We start from the raw sequence: 19,802 nt of genomic DNA on the forward strand, positions 1-19,802 counted from the left end.
ACTGCCATTTGGCAGTCTGTTTATTTTTAATCATAAATTTTCATCCAGTTAAAATACACTCTTGTTATATAAACTTATTTCTACTCCAACAACACTGAACTGCTGGAAACGACACTCCATCGCCAGTGCTATTTTCACGGCCACCGACTCACAGTGAACTGAGCCCTGGGTCGGTGACTATGAGGAGGACGAGGGGCCGCACAGCCCAGGGAGGCAGCCAGGGGCTCTGGGAGACACTGGATACCCTGAAAAACTCACCCACTGAGCAGGTCAGGGCCTCCGAGCCCACCAGAGATGTGCTTGCAACACTTCCAGAAGCACAGTCTCTGAATCGGGGTGGAGGGAAAAGTCCAACTCCTCCATAAAATCTGTAAGAGATCCCCTGGGACCGTCGCTTCCCTCCCCAGGATCATGTGTCACCCCAGGGACCAATCATGGTCTCCCCACTGACGGCAGGGGCCGCACTCACAACGTGCAGGCCACGTTTCCCCAAACAAGCCGAGACAACAACAGCGACGAGCAGGACAAAAAGTCGTTGACATGAGAAGCCCAGGGGAGCAGCAGCAGCAGCTGATCCATCCAGAGGCAGCACTGCAGGGCAGCAGGCTCCTGAATCGGCAGCTGAAACCATCCTGACTGACGAGGGCATCCTCATGCCCATCCCCTGTGGCTAAAAGACGTAGAAATGGCTTGGTGAGTTTGCAGACTACAGCCTCGGCCGGGCCTCGGGGGTCAGATGTGAATCAGGATGACTTTGCTCCCGCTCTGCCCTGACTCTGCCGCCAGGGCTCGGGGCCCAGAGTAGACATGAGCCACCATGGAAGTGAATACGCCTCCCTGGCACCTGGCACCCACTACAGGGGGAAAACCGCTAAAGCAGTGAGAAGGCGAGTTACCAAATCCCCCAGGGGCTGTCTCACCAGCAAGCGCAAGGAAAACCAACAAAACCAATCCGTGTATGGGGTGAACTTACGGTGTGCTTCCTTTCCTTTCCTTTCTCTTTCCTTTAACTTTTCTGTAGGACACCCACTCACACTTCGTTTTTCAACAGCAGTCCTGAGAAAGGAATCCTTTCGGTTTTGAAGTTATTCAGTGTAACCCGCACTAATGATGATCTTCCCAAACACACCTGCTACTTTCTGCTGCTTTTCCTACCCTGTGTACATTCTATGTTCACCTCGTAAGACATAAAGCAGTGTGGTTTCTATGAACTCATGCAGATGAAGGCACTGCTGTCCACTGTCCTTGATTTAATCACAGCTGGTGCTCACACTTGCAGGACCCACATCATCACAGAAAACGCTCCCACAGCACCCGGCAGACACTGCGCTATTCACACCCCAGAGCAGAGCTCGGCCCCCGAGACCCCACTTCCCTAACAGATCGGCCAATACCCTCAGCAAGGCCAGAGCCAGCCCCCAGGACTGTGAGGGTATGCGAGGACCTGGTACTCGGTAGGACCCTGTGGCCAACTCACAGCCGCCAGGTGTGGCTGCTCCGGGGCCCAGTTCCATAGCCTGGAATCAGAACAGAATGTCAGTCTCCCCCAGCCCCTCCCCATCGGATCTCCTCCAGCACCTCGCAGTCCCTCTGCCTGGGCAGAGGTGTGGCACCTCCTCCCCTTCTGCCAGCTCTGGCCCATGAGGGTACCTCCTCTCCGCAGCCCTCCCCACAACCCTCCCTGAAGCCCTCTGCAGAGCAGCTGGCATGGCCAGGGAGGAGCACATGGGGAAGGGGGCACCAGGGAGCAGACAGGACCTGAGACACCGGAGCAAGGGAAGGAGGGCACCCCACCCCGAGCCTACAACTTCACAGAGCTCCAGGCTCAAGGCTCTGTCGCTCTCGAGGGGCCTCTGCAGCTGCCGTCCATCCCCGAGATGAGCTGTGGAAGCATGTGGCTCCTCACAGTGCCGCAGGCTCTGAGGGAAAGAAAAGCCAGCAGGGCTTTCTCCACCTCAAGAAAACCAGCTCCAGTTCATTCCGGCCACGCTCACATCATGTGTGCAACACGCACCATGTTTCACGTGCTGGGAGCCGGAGGCGGCAGCCACATCCAGAACGCGGTCTCGGCCTGTCATGGAGAGGTGTGACGGGTGTGCAGGGAGCGGAGTCTGTGTCTCGCTGTGACCCCACAAGCTGCTGGGTGCACATTCCTCCCAGGAACCCTACACGCCTCATGGGGGGAGCCACTCTAAGGCCTGGGTTCACCTACATGTCCTCCCACCTCCCAACACTGCCAGGTCTGTGCCCACTTCCAGAAGGGTCACAGACAGGCAGCAGACAGGCCAGAGGTGGCAAGCAGGCCACGCAGAAGGTGCCTCCCGGGTTCCCTGGTCCCTCCCAAGCCCTGGACGCCTGTGATGTGCAGAGGTCATGCCTGGCACCCATCTGGGTGAGGGTGGCGCAGCAGCAACGCCAAGCCCCAGAGGCCGCAGGTAGGCCTCACGGTGCACAGTGTGGGTGAATGTACCCTCCTCACAGGAGGCCGCCACGCCTGGCTCTTCAGCCCTTCCTGGGCACCACCTAATGTTTTTTGTTTTTAAACTTCCTTTCCTGCTTAAACTGCAGACGTGAGTTTGCCCATCATAACTAGAACTGTGAAGCTGACAAACCCACAAGGGAGACTTTAAAAGCATCTTGCCGGGATCTCCCAGCCACATCATATGCCTCTGAGGACAGGGCCAAGCCATCTGCTCCCCTTCCCAGGACCAACCCCTACTAAGAAAGAACTGCATCTACAGATCCAACACAACCCCCAAAATTCCACCAGAGTTCTGTGTATGCGTGTGGAAATTCCAGCACAGTGGTGTGTGTGTAAATTCCAGTAGGGTTGTGTGTATGCGTGTGGAAACTGACAAACTAATCCTAAAATTAAAACAGAAATGGAAGGAAACCAGAATAGCCAAAACAATCTTGAATAAAAGACAACAAAGTTGGAACTCCCACTTTCTGATTTCAAAACCCACCTCAATGCTACAATGATCAGGTCTGTGGCACTGGCATAAGGACAGACACATAGAAAATGAAACAGAATCAAGAATCCAAAAATAAATCTATATATTCATGGTCAATTAACTTCCAACAAGGATGCCAAGACAATTAAATGAGGAAGAACAGTCTTTTCAAAAATGGTACTGAGACAACCAGATATGGACATGCAAAAGAACAAAGACCCCTACCTCACACCAGATACAAAAATTAACTCAAAGTATTTCAAAGACCTACATGCAAGAGCTAAAACTATAAAAGTCTAAAAAGAAAAAATAATGGTACATTTTTGTGACCTTGATTAAGAAATGGTTTCTGGTTATGATAGCTGAAGCACAAAACTTAAAACAACTAGCCAGGTGTGGTGCAAGTCTGCAGTCCCTGCTATTCCAAAGGCTGGGGTGGGAGGATCACTGGAGCCCAGGAGGTTGAGGTTGCAATGAACCACAATCACACCACTGAACTCCAGCCTGGGCCAAGACCTTGTCTCAAAAAAAAAAAAAAAAAAAAAGTGCTTCGAAGGACACTATCAAAAGAGTGAAGACAATGCACAGAACAAGATAAAACATTTGTAAATTATGTATTTAATAAGGGTCTAGCATCCAGAACATATAAAGAACCCTTACAACTCAACAATTAAATAAAAAATAAAAAAAATTTTAAAAGCCTGGGCATGGTGGTTCACACCTGTAATACCAGCACTTTGGGAGGCCAAGGCAGGAGGACTGCTAGAGGCCTATAGTTTTGATACCAGACTACAACATAGCAACACCCTGTCTTTACAAACTAAAAATTTTAAAAATTTGCCAAGCATGCTGACAACACACCTGTAGTCCCAGCTACATGAGACACTGCTGCTTGGGAGGTGGGAGGATACTCTTGAGCCCAAGAGGAGGCTGCAGTGAGCTATCATCGCACCACTGCACTGCAGCCTGGGCAACAGAGCGAGAACCTTCCTCTTAAAAAAAAAAAAATTAAAATGTGCCATGGATTTGAAAAAGCGTTGCTTCAAAGCAGATCTACAAATACCCAGTAAGCACAGGAAAGACACTCAACATGATTACTCATCAGGGAAATGCAATTCAAAGCCACCAGGAGATACCACTGCACACCCACCAGGACGGTTACAGTAAGAGAGATGGACAATCACAAGTTTTGTGATGTTGAAAGTCTGCAGCCCTCAGACACCGCTCGCAAGAATGAAAACTGCTGCAGCTGCTGTGGAAAGAGTCTGGCAGTTCCTCAAAACGTCAGAATTATCACGTGACCCAGCAACCCCACAAGCAGGTCTACACCCGAGAGAGCTGAAGACACATGTTCACACAGCAACTTGCACATGGACACTCATGTCCATCAGCTGATGAACGGATACATGAAATGTGATCTCCGCACAATAAACAGCATTCAGTCATGAGGAAGAAGCACAGACGAGTCCAGAACACAGATGCTGAGTAAACAGAGTCCCTGGAACACACGGAGTCCCCGGAACACACGCGCCGAGTAAACAGAGTCCCCGGAACACACGCGCCGAGTAAACGGAGGCCCCGGAACACACGCGCCGAGTAAACGGAGGCCCCCGGAACACACGCGCCGAGTAAACGGAGGCCCCCGGAACACACGCGCCGAGTAAACGGAGGCCCCGGAACACACGCGCCGAGTAAACGGAGGCCCCGGAACACACGCGCCGAGTAAACGGAGGCCCCCGGAACACACGCGCCGAGTAAACGGAGGCCCCCGGAACACACGCGCCGAGTAAACGGAGGCCCTGGAACACATGTGCTGAGTACGTGAAGTCTGACGCGAAGACCACACACCCTTTGATTCCATTTGCATGAAACATCCAGAACAGGTCAACCCACAGAGACAGAAGTGGCTTCGTGGTTGGGGGAAGGGGAAAACGAGGGTGTCGTCAAATGGGTACTGGATTTCTTCCTGAGGTGATAAAAACATTCTGAAATCAGTGATGATGGTCACACAACCTTGTGAATAGGATAAAACACTAAACTGCGTAGGTTTTATGGTGCCTGAATTTTGTCCTAATTGAAAGGTAATATCAACAACAATCAACGCAGTCACCACAGGCTTCCCCAAATGACAGGACTAACCCCTCACGGATGGGGCGGCTTTACCACATGTGCGCTTCACTCAGCAGGGCCGAGGGAATCACTGCTCCGAAGCCACTGACGGCCCCACGTGGCGGGCAGGTTTCCTCTGGAGGCGAGCACAGTACCACGTCTGTGTGTGATCAAGGACCATGAGGCAGTGAGTGGCCAGCCGGGCAAGCTCAGGGGCCCTCAGGAGCTGGTTGGGTGGGAGGCAGGGACAGAGAGGGCGTGGGCTGGAGGACGGGGCTGGACCATCCCGAGGAGGTCGATGGGTCTGGGAGGGAGGCTCCAGCTGGTTGGGCTCAGCCAGGGTAGGCAGCGTGAGCAGAGGGCTTCCCTCGGGGGTGTGGAGGGAACGGCAGCTCGCAGAGCCACACACCGTGGCCCCAGAGGCTGCAATGCACAGCAGGTGCGAAGGGTGGCACTGGTAGGTGCCTGGGGGGGGTCCCCCTGGGAATCACCACTGCGAGGCGACTGCCAGCTCCAAAAGCACGTGGAATATCCTGGTCCCACGCTGACCCGAGGAGTTTAGGCAAAGGATGCCAAGAAGCTGGTCAGCTGCATGGGATGGCAGCAAGGCGAGGCTAGCACTGAGCCCAATGCTGCCAAGGCCACAGCCTCCCTACTGGAGCGTCCCCCAGCTCCAGGGAGGAGGAGGAAGGGCTCCTCCCACAGCGCTCCTCGTCGGCAGCTGCAGCCAGCCTCTCTCCACACCTGGCGCTCTTCCAGCCACAGGAGACTGGACATGAGGGACAAGTGGAGCCCATGCATATGCACCACCCCCCCAGAGGGAGCCTGATGGAGACTCCAGTCTCTACTGCACAGGAGCTGGCGTGGACGTGGCTTCAGGAGCAGAAATACCAACACGTCATGCAGCTGTCAGGGCCCGAGGAGGGGTACTGGACATCAGACGAGGATCATGTGGGATTAGCCATGATTAGCCCCGGAGTGAGCACCCTCTCAGGAGAGCCACGGGCGCCAGGGAGCGTGTACACGCATGCTCAGCGCGTGGGCCGGGGACACCGGAGCAGCTCAGGGAAGTCGCAGCTCTGCATGGCCCTTGGCACACCCCGTCACATGTGCAGCTGGCAGGAAGGCTATCAGGACACAGAGCGCCCCTTCCCTGCTGACACCTCCAGGTACTCTGGCCTGCCCTGTGGAGCCTCCACCCAGACAGCTAGGTGGCTTTTACTATCAGTTAAGAAGCCATGGTGGCCACATTTAGGCTCTACAGCAATTTAATTTTTCATGGGTGAGAATCTTCTCACTCTCAACAGTGAAAACGACCACAGTCCAGCCCCTGGGAAGACAGGGACTAGAATTCTCACAGCAGGAGGCGGGCGCACGGGATGGACTGAGGAAGCACAGGGCCTCACCTGGCTCTGTCCAGCTTGGCATCACTCCCACCACAAGCCGTGGCTGCCACACTCTGAACAGAGACCCCGGGTAAGATGCACACGTTAGGCTATGGCCCTCCCCGCCCATGCCCACACGCATTCAAAAGAGAACTAAAGCAAGTACCCTCAGGAGGCCTCACCTCCCTGCAGCCCGAGACACTCGGGCCCCTTTTAACCCAAATATGGTCTGACCCCCCAAAACGACCTCACAACCTGTCGTTACACCCTGAGTCCGACAGACATCAATTCCACAGGCCACAGGTTCAAACCAGCACTCAATGACCCTCTCCACTTGCAGGCATCAACATCAACTCAGAAAAGAAGCAAGAAGAAAAAACTGACTCAGCCCCACACAAAGTGAGTAGCCGAACCAGCAACTCAGAGCAGCCATTTTCTTCTGATTTCTGTGCAGGTCTCTTGTTGGCATTAAGCAGTTGGGGAAACCCCCCCCTCGTGACTCTGCACAGGGGGCTCCTCCACAGCACGGTGACACTCTGCGGGTGTGGCACAGGCCAGGCGCCCGCTTGCTGCAGGAGAGCACTGCTCCAGGAGCCCGCATCTGCCCAGCACTGAGCACTGTGACCCGTGGCCTAACCAGAACACATCCCAGGCTCCATGGGAGTCACAGCGGCCCCGGGTGAGGGTGCCCAAGCCTGGACTCCATCCCTCATGTGAGACAGTCAGTCGCGGCGGCAACAGACACCAAAGGATACCCCTCTTCAAGGGAAAACCTTCTCCCCAGAAAGCCGGGCCCATCAGCCTTTAGGCAGAACTGACCAAATCTCCACTCAGACCTTCCAAACGGGTGTCAGTGTACAAAAGAAACACACACAAAGGCCACAACATGTGCGTACAACGAGACTCACGAAGAAAACTTTCAGCCAAGAGTGCCATACAAAGTGACCTCTCGACACCCATCAGCATACACCGTCCTGAGAAGTCACAACCCTAAGTCATTCCGCATCAGGAAGCGCAATGACAGATGTGTCTGTTCCACAAACCCCACAGTCACTGCCTCATCAAATAACTTATCAGCAACCTAAATACAAGATCTGCAAGGGCTCCAAAGTTCTAAAGTCAAAATCACAGAAAACCAAAAAAAATCCCAAAAATGATCATACAAGTAACCAAGGAAATGTAAATTAAATTAGAAGAGACGCCATTTTACACATCTAAGAGGTCACATTTTAAAGCCTGACCACACCAAAAGTTGTCAAGGACGTGGAATATCAGGTCCTCTCCGCCATCCTGGTGGGAGTGTGTGATGAGCATGTGTGTGATGCACACGTGTGTGCCTATGTGCTGTGCATGTAGGAGCATTATGTTGTGCATGTGTATGGTGTGCACATATGCACCTGTGTGGTGCATGCTTGTACACGCATGTGTGTGCATGTGCTGTGCATGCATGTTGTGTGTGTGGTGTGCATGCTTGTACATGCACGTGTGCATATGTGCTGTGCATGTACGTGTATGTATGCTGTGCATGTGTATGGTGTGCACATATGCACCTGTATGGTGCATGCTTGTACATGCATGTGTGTGCCTGTGGTGTGCAAGTGTGTGTTGTGCATGTGTGTACAGAAACTTGGCACACTGGAGAGCAGCTTCCACCAGCCCCAACAGGTGCCCAGAGATTCTGGCCCTGGTCCCCGAGGAGGTGCATGGAGAGGGCTCGCCGCATCAGCCCATGTGACAGCCAAACAGGAAACAGCCTCAGTGTCCACCGTGGGTCTGTGGATGCATTCTGGTGTGTTCATTCGGTGGGGCAAATTTCACAGCAGTTAAAATGCAGCAAGACCTCACAATGCCTGCAGGACAAAGCCACAGGAAGACACAGTGGCAGTCCCCGGAGCATGCCACCAAGGAGGACCTATGCGTCTGGCAGCTTCAGCACAGGGGCCGGGCTGGGCATCTGCACAAGGAAGGGAGCCCGCAGGTTGGGAAAGACACCTGGGGGAAGGCAGCTCCTCCACTTCGGGGCCAGGCAGCCCCCCGAGACACCAGGGCACAGCAGACCCCAACTGAGGTTCCACCCAAGTGTGGAACTGAACTTTCTCCATGAAAAGCACCAGGTGCCGAGCCAAGGTGAATTCCAGCAGGTGAGGGGCTGTTCATCCTCTTAGAAAAAGGTGAAATACGTGTTTTTCATCTGTGACGTGGATTCCTGATGCAGCGCTGCCATAAAACGCTGAAGTCACCCTCTGGTCTGTCTGTGCAGGCCACATGTGCTGAGGGCAACACAACACCCTGCCGAGTGTGACAAGGTGTGTCAGTGTCGTGCCTGTCTGGGTCACTCTACACGAAAACTAAACTGAAATTGTCAAGGTTCTCCAAGTTCCTAGACCAGTGTTCTCTGTGACGCTAGGATACACTTGAACTCTCTCCCTAATATGACAGAAGCCCCAAGTGTGCACATTTGAGTTTGTGACCCACGGCTCTCAGGAGGCAAACCAGGACGGCCCCACTGTCCAGAGGCTCCAGGTCACCCCGTGCACTTTGTGGGCACACACCAATGGTGCCGGGTCCCCTGAGTCACTTCACACTCCTCATCCTCCCAGCATGGCCACAGCCCAGCCCAAGCCCCTGTTCTTCCCCTTCCAGCCTGGCGACTAATCAGAAGTTCAATCAAAACAGATAGGCCCCGGCAGCTCCACTGGGCCAGCGCCTGTAAAATGGGGTAACCGTACCCAGGGGACAACAGCCTCTCCTATGACATCTTCTCACTGGTCACAGAGAGGGATCAGGAGCCCCCTTCCCCAGCACGGTGAAGAAACAGGGGCCTGAGCACCATCACACAACACCACTCAGCCTACAGCACCTGGTCCTGCTGCTTGCCACCCACACCACCCACCCCACCATGCCATCTATGCCACCCACACTGACCACACCAGCCACACCACCTATGTCACCCACGGCAGCCACACCACCCACACTGCCCATGCTACCCACACTAACCACACCAACCATACCACCACACCAACATGCAACCCACACACCCATGCTACCCATATCAATGCCAACCATGCCACCCACATTGATCACACCAACCACACCAATCATGCCACACACAATACCATGCCACCCATACTACACACATGGACCAACCATGCCGCCCACATCAATGCCAATCACGCCACCCACACCAACCATGCCGACCACAACACCCATGCCACCCACACCAACCATGCCGACCACACAGCTTCCCAGGCAGGCTCAGCTCCCATTTCCCACCTCTCAGTAACCTGAACCCTTCCTTATTCTCCAGTTGGCTCTGATCCTCAAGCCCTCAGAACCCAGCCCCGCCACTTGCCCAGGAGCCCATCTGTGGTGTCCACCTGCGCTGTGGACTCTGCATGCCCTAAGCCACCCTCCAGTCACTGGACAAATCCCTCATCTCCTGCTGGAGCTCAGAGGCCAGGGCAGCTGGTGACCACAGGACATTAACCTTGTGCCCTGTGAGCACAACAGGCTAGTGAGGCCCTGAAAGTGACAACAGATATTCCAAATACTTCCTATCTGAATAAATATTTAACCAAGGCTCTGAGCAGGCACCCACCAATCCTCCCTCATTATCCCACTCAATATGCCACCAAGGCTCTGAGCAGGTGCTCACCAATCCTCCCACCCTATCCCACTCCATATTCCACCAAGGCTCTGAGCAGGCGCCCACCCATCCTCCCTCCCTATCCCCCTCCATATTCCACCAAGGCTCTGAGCAGGCGTTCACCAATATTCCCTCCCTATCCTACTGAATATTCTACCAAGGCTCTCAGAAGGTGCTCACCAATCCTCCCTCCCTAGCCTGCTCAATATGCCACCAAGGCTCTGAGCGGGCGCTCACTAATCCTCCCTCCCTATCCCCCTCCATATTCCACCAAGGCTCTGAGCAGCCGCCCACCAATCCTCCCTTCCTATCCCACTCCATATTCCACCAAGGCACTGAGCAGGCGCCCACCAATCCTCCCTCCCTATCCCACTCCAACTTCACCAAGGCTCTGAGGTGGCACCCCATAAACTCCCGAATGAATGGGAGACAAGGATGCAGGAGGATGCAGCCTCACACAGAAACTCTCCTGGTCCTTGGGCCTGCCCCTCTACCCACAGACTCAGCACAGCAGAATCAGAGGACACCTGGACCCCGTGTGGGGGGTACCACCAGGCTGGGCCGCAAGGCAGGCAGAGCTCTGAACCCCAGGGACTCCCCAAGCAGCACCCAGTTTAATCGTGTGGCCAACTATTCAGAGAAGACCCCTTCTGGCTCTTCTGACGGTCTTGGTCAGTCCTGCCTCTGTCCCCCTGGGTCCTGCCCCTGTTCCCTAGCTGCTCGGGTCCATTCCCACCCCACATCCCTCCAGCCTGGGCCCAGGCCTCCATCTTCCACCTGAGTATGACACACACACTGCCCACTGCAGCAGTGAGGGAGGCACAGCTGTTACAGCAAACAGGAAGTTGCAACAGCTCTGAAAAACCGTAACGATGATGGAGAAAATTAAACAAGCCATATGTCCCCACAAGTCTGTGTGCTACTTAGACAGATGTCGTTCTCCAGAGAACCAGCTCCTCTGAGAATCCCACCAAATGACCCCACGTGACCCAGAGTGGCGGGTCCACTTGGCACTCAGGTGCATGGCACAGTGGCGAGTCCACTTGGCACTCAGGCACGTGGCAAACACTTGCTGAGCTAGAAGCCTGGTGTCCCCGACCACCGGGAGGGATGCTGCAGGCAGGTGAGGGTGGGTTGGTCTGTCCCCTAACTAAGCCACTCTTTCAAAGAAACAAAGCAACAAGCAGTCAACCCAGTTCTCAGCTTCACACTTGCAGGCTCATCCATGTGCTCAGAGCGCCAGGGGCCACAGGAAGGGGCTCCCCCACTCAACTCTGCGTCTAACATTTCACAGTGCCAGCAGGTGGCAACTGACAGCCACTCAGAAGCCTGAAAGGTAAGCAAGGGAGGGTGCTCAGGGCTAAGGCTCTGCAGCTGCCCAGCAGGCTCGTGCTCTGGGCCTTGGCCCCTCATCTGCTCAGTGGGCTCAGGCAGGAACCTGCACCAAGCAGCGTGTGGCTACTGAAGCCACTGGCCCAAATGGACCACAGTGCAGCCCCTTCTAGGTGGACCCCCTTCCAGGTGGGCTGCAGAGTCCCCACCACATGGCCCACTGTCACCCAAGGATGGCCAGGTCCACCCTAGAGAGCCGCACACCCAGTGACTACCCTGAAGGCCAAACGCCATAGGGCCAGTTGGTGGCCAAAGAGACAACAGCTAGATCTGGTAGAACCGCCCCTGCGGTGCCAAGGATCTAAGACAACAGGAGGCGAGGTCAGCGACCATGGCCCCTCAGACCTCCACCATCTTCCATGAGGTCCAGTGGGACCAAATTTGTGTTTCTGTTTGTTTTAATACTGAAATAGCCAGACGCCCCCACCCCCAGCTGTCCTACAGTGGACGTCCTGCAGCCTGCGTGCCCAGACCAGGATGCCGGCTTGGCCACTCGCATTCAGGAGGTTCGTACCATGCGGCTCACAGCCAGGCCCTCTCAGCACATCAAGGGACACAGCGGCAGGTTCATGGAAATGCTCGGCCTGAGGGTGCCGCTTCCCTCCTCACGGGCGCTACTCCAGGTGTGGTGAGGTTCACCTTGGAATAACAGCAGTGTCACAGGTGCACAGGCGACACTAGCTGCGCAGAACCAACAGAGTTGCTGCTGAGACCTGCACCTGGACTCCCAAAGACCACTGACACCCAGAAGAGAGTGGTCGCTGGAGAGGACAGGGACTACAGGCCAGCAGCCTGAGACAGTCACCCGGAGCAGCCTCACCACATCTCCGAGAGGCTGGAGAAGTGAGTTAACCTGCAGGACCACTCTGACCCTAAACAGTGGCAAAGTGGTCTCCTAAGCTCTCTCTGCTCTCCCCCATAAATACTATAACTTCAAGACTGACCCTACCTTCTACTGCCTGGCTAGTAACTCCAAGCTGACCCCATCCCCTAATGCCTGGTTAGTAACTCGAGACTGACTCCATCCACTAATGCCTGGTTAGTAACTCCAGACTGACTCCATCCCCTAATGCCTGGTTAGTAACTCCAGACTGACTCTGTACTCGAAGGCATAGTGACCCGGTCATCACATCAGTCCTATAACAGAGACACACCATCGCCACCATGCAGACCAGGCGCAGAGGGTGGGGCTGCAGGAGCCCAGGCTGGGCTGAGAGCCCCACGGAAGCCCGGCTCCCGTCCTGCAGCTGCAGAGCTCCAGGACACGCACCTGTCTGCTCCTGCTTCACCTGCACTCACCATGCTCATCACACCTGCCACCTGTCAGGCAAACGGGAGCCTCTTAGCAGGGGCCTCGCATCCCACAGGCCCTCCTGGAGGGGTGGGCAGAGGGTAGCCCGCCAACACCATCATCCAGCTGTCAAAGCCATTACTAATGCAGCAAGATAACCATCCTTGTGGGGAATTATTATTTGGAAGCAGGACCAGAAATGAGAGTTAAACCGCAAGATGCCACCACACAGCCATAATTAAAAAGACAAATGCCACCAAGTGCTGGCACGATGCAGAACAGCTAGAGTCCTTCCACACCACTTGACGGGGCATGAATGGGGCAGCAACTATGGGAAGAATTGAGCAGCTCCCGGAAAGACAGCCACAGAGTGACCACTCGGCCAGCCCTAGAGCAGTGACACCCTCGTCCATACAGACACGTGTATATTCGTAAACAGCACACCAGCCACAATAGCCCCAATGTCCATCCATGGGCGACTGGAGAAACGAGGTATGCCTCCACACAGGGGACGCTGCTCAGCCATGAAACAGGGCAGACGAGCCCAGACGCAGTGGCTCACACCTGTCATCCCAGTGCTTTGGGAGGCCAAGGTGGGAGGATTACTTGGGCCAGGAATTCGAGACCAGCCTGGGCAACAGAGCGAGATCCCATCCCTACAAAAAGTTGTCAAAGCCTGGCGTGGTGGCTGTGCCTGTGGCCCCAACTACTCGGGAGGCTGAAGCAAGAAGAATGCCTGAGTCCAGGGGTCTGAGGCTTCGGCGAGTGGTGACTGCACCACTGCACTCCAGCCTAGGTGAGAGACCCTATCTCAAAAAAAAAAAAAAGCCAGGTAAACTGCTGATATGCAAAGCATGTCAACACAAATCTTGAAATACTGCGTTATGCTAAGACAAAGAAGCCAGATGTATGAAAACAACACACCCTACGGTTCACGATAGGATGTGAACCACGATAGGATGTGAACCCTCGGTGCAGGCCAACTGGCAGGACAGAAAGCAATTGTGGCCCAGGGCCGGGAGTAGGGACTGAGAGGGGAAGTGTCTCAAAACTGAGCTGCAGTGATGGTTACACACCGTAAATATTTTCTCAAAGTCAGTGAACCACACACTCACATTGGGTGAATGGCATGCTATTCAAATCCCAGGTAAATAACACTGTTAAACACACAAACACAAAAGCCAACCAGATCTCGGAACCCCCCAGGCCTCGCCCTCTTCGCCGGGTGTGAGGCAGGAGCAGAGCCGACTCCAGGGCCACCAGCAACAGGCAGCAGAGGCCTGGCCTGGCCTTTGGTGATTTCAACACCCCCTCCCCTGGCCCCACTGACCTCCTGAGCATGGCATCTGTGGCCGCAAACACCACCACGGTCCAGGGACTACCAGATCCACAGCTCCTCCAACTCCCTTCCAGTTGCATTGGCCCCACCCCACCCCCACACCCATTTGAGCAGAACCCAAAGGGAAGGCCAAGGAGGGCGGATCACAAGATCAGGAGTTCGAGACTAGCCTGGCCAATATGGTGAAACCCCGTCTCTACTAAAAACACACAAAAAAATTTGCCAGGCGTGGTGGTGCACGTCTGTAATCCCAGCTACTCAGGGGGCTGAGGCAGGAGAATTGCTTGAACCCAGAGACTGAGGTTGCGGTGAGCCAAGATCACGCCATTGCACTCCAGCCTGGGCAACACAGGGAGACTCCATCTCAAAAATAAAAACACACCATGGTCCCTGCCCCAGACGCTGCTGCCCAAAGGTCAGCACACCTGAGGGTGACGCCACAGTCACGGTAAAACACAGTATGACGGGCAGGGAGTTTGGGACTAACTCGGTGGGTCACCAAGAACACTTCACAGGGCTGGGGCGCGTGGGCTGTCCCCTGAAGGAGGAGGAAAATCCTGCTTGCCCAGGTGAGGCGTCCAGGAGGAACCCCTTGAAAATTGAGCCCCTCAAGCTGAGGCATGAAGGTATGAAAAACCAAGTCCTGTTCAGGCCATGGGCACTTGGGTGGATGGAGGAGATGGGAGGTCAGCCCAGGACAACGGCGAGGATGAGGTGCCCGGCCTCCCGGGAACCCCAGATGCCAGGCAGGTGGCCAGAGACGGCTGCTCCCTCCCAGTCATATTCACCACAGGCAGCAGGACCTGGGCTCGCAGAACCTCACACCACCCAGGCAGCCGAGTGCACTGCTCAGCCTGGACCACGCACCACGGACAGAAGCAAAGGCCAGGCTGTTTGTTACCCAGAGGCCGCCGAGAGCGCCTGACGCCAGGAAGAGGATGGAGAGAGCCCCTCTAGGGACACCTGATGGCAGTAATGCCTCACTCGGCCCGAAGGCTGACAGTCCAGAAACCATGTGACAGCCACGCCCTCCCTGGCCATCCTGAGCCACCATGCAAGGTGGGATTCCTACTCCCTGGGCACAGACAGGCTGACAGGTGAAACACAGGCCAAGGCCACACGTGCGAGGAGGGGAGGGGCCTGCCCCACATCCACATGGACCTGGACTGTGGCCTCGCACCTGGCACTGAAGGCGGGATTTCCTCTCCACAGGGACTTGGGCCAAAGTTAAGTCTCTGGTTCTTCAATCTCCTCCGGTTCCTGGAATGACGACCAGTCATGCAGGACCCCGAGAGGGGAGGACACAGAAAGGAAGGCTGTCTGCGGCAGATGACACAGCCTGCTAACCAGGGCCAGGCCTGGGCTCTGCTGAGCAGGAAACAGTCTGCCCCTGCCAGAGTGCAGTCCTGGTGCCCACAGGACCAAAGGCAGGGCCAGGCAAGACCAGCCAGGCAGGCCCAGGCAGAAACAAGAGGGAAAGGCCAGGAAGAACAGTAGCTGGGCAGTCACATGGGGACAAGGGGACAGGCCAGAGCCCAGAGGGCCCGGGGTCTGCAGTGCACCCAGGAAGAGGGGCAGTTCCGTGCAGGCTACATAGATCTGCAGAGCCAGGAGACCCCACGCAGAGACACCTGGGACAATACAGCGTGGGAAAGAGGTGGGGAAGGGGTTGGGGGAAGGGGCCGGGGAAAGCCAGCCGAGGCAGCCCTGCTAAGCCCTCGCCCACCTTCCAAGACACAGAAGGGGCAGCACACCCCCCGACACAGCAACCAGCTGATCCCCAGCAACCCCTAAAAAGGAGTCTCAAACTCCTGTCAGAGAGAAGGACCAAGAAGACAACCGGCTTAAGGTCACTGAGACCCACCGGCAGGTCAGCGTTCAAGTAACAGGCTGATCTGGAGGCCGTGCTCCTGGAGGTGGGGCTGCTCTCACTCACGACAGGGAAAAACCAGAAGCGGCGTCTTCTGAGCCTGGAGTGGCAGCAGAGTGCCTTCCCGACACTCAGGGCACACCGCTGGGAAACCACTTCTGTGCCAACAATAAGACCCCCGCGGCTGGGAGCGCCATCACCCCAGACCCGCCCCAGAAGTGGTGTCCAACCCCAACCCACCCGGGCAACTGGTGGCTTCCACATCCTCAGGGTAAGACCCCCGTGGGCCTGGAGCGCCATCACCCCAGACCCGCCCCAGAAGTGGTGCCCAGGCCCAACCTACCCAGGGCGACTGGCGGCTTCCACATCCTCGGGAGTGTCCTCATCACGTGAGTATGTGGCGTGACACGCTGAGGGCTGCAGGCTCCAGGACGTCCCCAGATGCCTCCGCCACTCACCCCAATACAACAGTGCTGCCGGCCCTGTACATAGGCAGGACCTGGTGGACGCTCCCCCAGAGCCACTTTCACGTTTCCAAACACACCTTTAACATTAGAGCCTAAAGAGTGGACACAGTGCAGGCGCCATCCACACTCTCGTCACCTCAGTCCGAGCGGAGGCAGCAACCACGACTGAGGCAGTCGACCTTCCTAAAAGCCAGGCCTGGAGCCAGCACTCAGAGCTCCACAGAGCAGGAGGAGCTTGGAAACGGCCAGATCTGAGCCCATGGCAGCACCAGCCAGACCTGGCAGGGCGAGACTTGGGGCTCCAGAGCCTCTGAGCCCAGTTCCTGGTTCCCCCTGGGCTCTGAGATTCCCAAGTGTCCCAATTAATGGCCCCGAGCAAAGGAAGGCGGAACTGGACAGCCACTTTCAGGTCTGCATGGGGACAGCCTGCCTGTTCCGCCCCCTCTTCCCCTAGGGCCCCCACAAGTATTTCACTGGAGTGTGCTCACATCAGAAGGACCCGCCCAGGAAACAGCAGGGACACCCTGGCAGGGGCAGTGGGGCACAGAGTGGCATGTGCAGAGATGCCCACCCTCCTCCGCCTGGACCCCATTCCCGGATGGAGGCCACCTCCCTGGAGGCGGTCCCTCTGTGAGCCCCACAGCTCAGAGAGACCTGCCCTCTCCTGCCCCAAGCAGCCCTCTCAGCCGCCTCAACCTGGCCAAAGCCTTCCTTCCAAACGCCACTCGAGCCCTGGACAGAGGGACTGCACATGTGACGCTCCACGCTGGGGCTGGTCCGGGTCTGGATTTCCGTAACTTCTGAATCAGACCCAACAAGTCCACGGAAACACCCCAATACCAGCCTCTTCCCTCAGAATCAGGCCCCCACCAAGCACAGCCATCCAGGAGCTGCGTGGGGCCCCCTGCCGTGCTCCACCTGCCCCACACCTCCACGCTCTGAGGACAGGCACTCCTCAGTGGCGCTGGCCAGAGCAGGGCTTCTGGGAGCAGCGCGGGCGACAGGGACGGACGTGACCACGCCTACGTGCAGGCGTTCTCACAACACTGCCCCACAGGTCGATCTGGGTGCTTACTTCAAAACATGAGGACTCGTTAATATTTCAGACCAAAGAAGTCCCACCCCCACCCCCAGCCCGAGTGATCTAAACTCTCTCCTCAGCAACTCTAGAGACTGATAAAAACAGGAAGTAAACGGGGGATGAAAGTTTGTGAGCAGAGAGAACACGGCTGTTCTCAAAGGCTGAATCCGTAATAATCCAAAGAGCATGGCCTGCTGCATCCCAAATGCCAGGGCCAGAGGGAGAGGGGCACACAGAGCTGGGAAACAGAGAACTACCAGGTTTATTCCAAAAGTCTAAAAATCAAGGACAGACCCAAAATGATGCTAAGGTGAGCAGGTGTTCAAGACGTGGTTTCCTGAGGTGGCAGAAGTAGCTCCTGTACCCTGCCGCCAGGGCCGGAACCACAGTCGTACTTAACCATCCCTGCCTGGAGACAGACGATCCTGCCCCTTATAAGCTCTGGCAAACAGGTCATAATTCTCCCAGGGAAAGTGCACTGAGATCTTGAGTCAGAGACAGCAATGCAAAAAAAAAAGGCTGCTGAGACACCTCCAGCCACGCCCACGGCTGCACAGGGGAAGGGAGGGCACCTGCAGAAGACGCTGAACCAAAGGCCGCCCCCATGCTCTGTGCCCAGCACACAGGGAGGAAGACAGCTGCCTCCGAAATGAGGACGCCCCAACCTCCTTGAGAGCTGGCACTCGGCTCTGGCTGGAGCAGCAGAGCAGGGCCCCACCTACTGCAGGCTGGCATCCTGGCTATGCGCTTCTCCCTGGGAGTGGGCACCCACACAGAGGTGGCACTTACGGCCGTAAGTCTAGATGAGGTTCCAGGAAGGGAGAAGGGTGGCCAGCCTGAGCCCAGGGGTACAGAAACATGAACCCTGGGACCCTGCTGGTAGGGATGTGACGTGGTGCAGCCACCGTGGACTGCCCGACAGGCCCTCGAGGGTTAAATACAAACTCACCACGTCACCCAGCAATGCCATGACTATACACACCCAACAGCACTGAGAACGCATGTTCGCCTAGGGATGTCTGCACAGATGCGCACAGCAGCACTCTTCACCAGAACCGGAAGGTGGGAACAGGCCAAACATCCACTGGTCACCAGAACCACAAGGTGGGAACAGGCCAGACATCCACTGCTCACCAGAACCGGAAGGTGGGAACAGGCCAGACATTCACTGCTCACCAGAACCAGAAGGTGGGAACAGGCCAGACATTCACTGCTCACCAGAACCAGAAGGTGGGAACAGGCCAGACATCCACGGCTCACCAGAACCGCAAGGTGGGAACGGGCCAGACATCCACAGCTGGTGAACACAGAAACAAAACCTGGTGTATCCACACAATGGAATATTATTCAGCCATAAACGTGAATAAAGAGGCTTGGCACTGTGGCTCATGCTTGTAAGCCCAGCACTTTGCGAGGCCAAGGCCAGGGGATCACTTGAGGCTAGGACTTTGAGACCAGCCTAGGCAGCACAGTGAGATCCCATCTCCTTAAAAAGTAAAAAAAGAATTAGCTGGGCATAGTGGTGCATGTGTCGTCCCCGCTACTCAGGAGGCTGAGGCAGGAGGGTCACTTGAAGCCAGGACGTCAAGGCTACAGTGAGCTGTGATCACAGCACTGTGTTCCCGTCCGGGTGACAGAGCAGGAGGAAAGAAAGGAAGAAAGGAAAGAGAAAGATAGAAAGAAAGAAAGAAAGAGAGAGAGAGAGAGAGGGAAAGAAAGAAAGAGAAAGAAAGAAAGAAAGAAAGAAAGAAGAAAGAAAGAAGAGAGAGAGAGAGAGAGAGAAAGAAAGAAGAAAGAAAGAGAGAGAGAGAGAGAAAGAAAGAAAGAAAGAGAGAGAGAGAGGGAAAAAAAGAAAGAAAGAAAGAAAGAGAGAGAGAAAGAAAGAAAGAAAGAAAGAGAGAGAGAGAGAAAGAGAGAGAGAGAAAGAAAGAAAGAGAGAGAGAGAGAGAAGGGCGGGAAGGGAGGGAAGGGAAGGAAGGGAAGAAAGGGAAGGAAAGGAAGGAAAGGGAAGAAGGAAAGAAAGAAAGGAAGGAAGCAAGCAAGCAATGAAGGGCAGATGCATGCTGCAACATGGACACTTCTAACAGATGCTCAGTGAAAGCAGCCGGATCGAAGCGCAGTGTCTGATTCCGTACGTGAAATACAGGGGACAGGCTAATCCACAGAGATGGAAACTGACTGCAGGAGGTGGGGACCTGGGGGACATGGGGCTTGGGTGCTAATGCAGCTTCTTTTTGAGGTAATAAAAATGTTCTAAAATGGCCTGTG

The 19,802-nt window shown here is 55.5% G+C and overlaps 1 protein-coding gene across 1 annotated transcript in view; it reads right to left on the reverse strand.

Moving 5' to 3' along the window:
• INPP5A (inositol polyphosphate-5-phosphatase A) overlaps window positions 1-19,802 on the reverse strand; it is a 236,686-nt gene that overhangs the window by 211,502 nt on the left and 5,382 nt on the right. The gene's annotated exons all lie outside the window — the stretch shown is intronic.

Source organism: Trachypithecus francoisi, unplaced genomic scaffold (genome assembly GCF_009764315.1).
Source record: "Trachypithecus francoisi isolate TF-2019V2 unplaced genomic scaffold, Tfra_2.0 Lachesis_group9, whole genome shotgun sequence".
NCBI classification, from domain to species: domain Eukaryota; kingdom Metazoa; phylum Chordata; class Mammalia; order Primates; family Cercopithecidae; genus Trachypithecus; species Trachypithecus francoisi.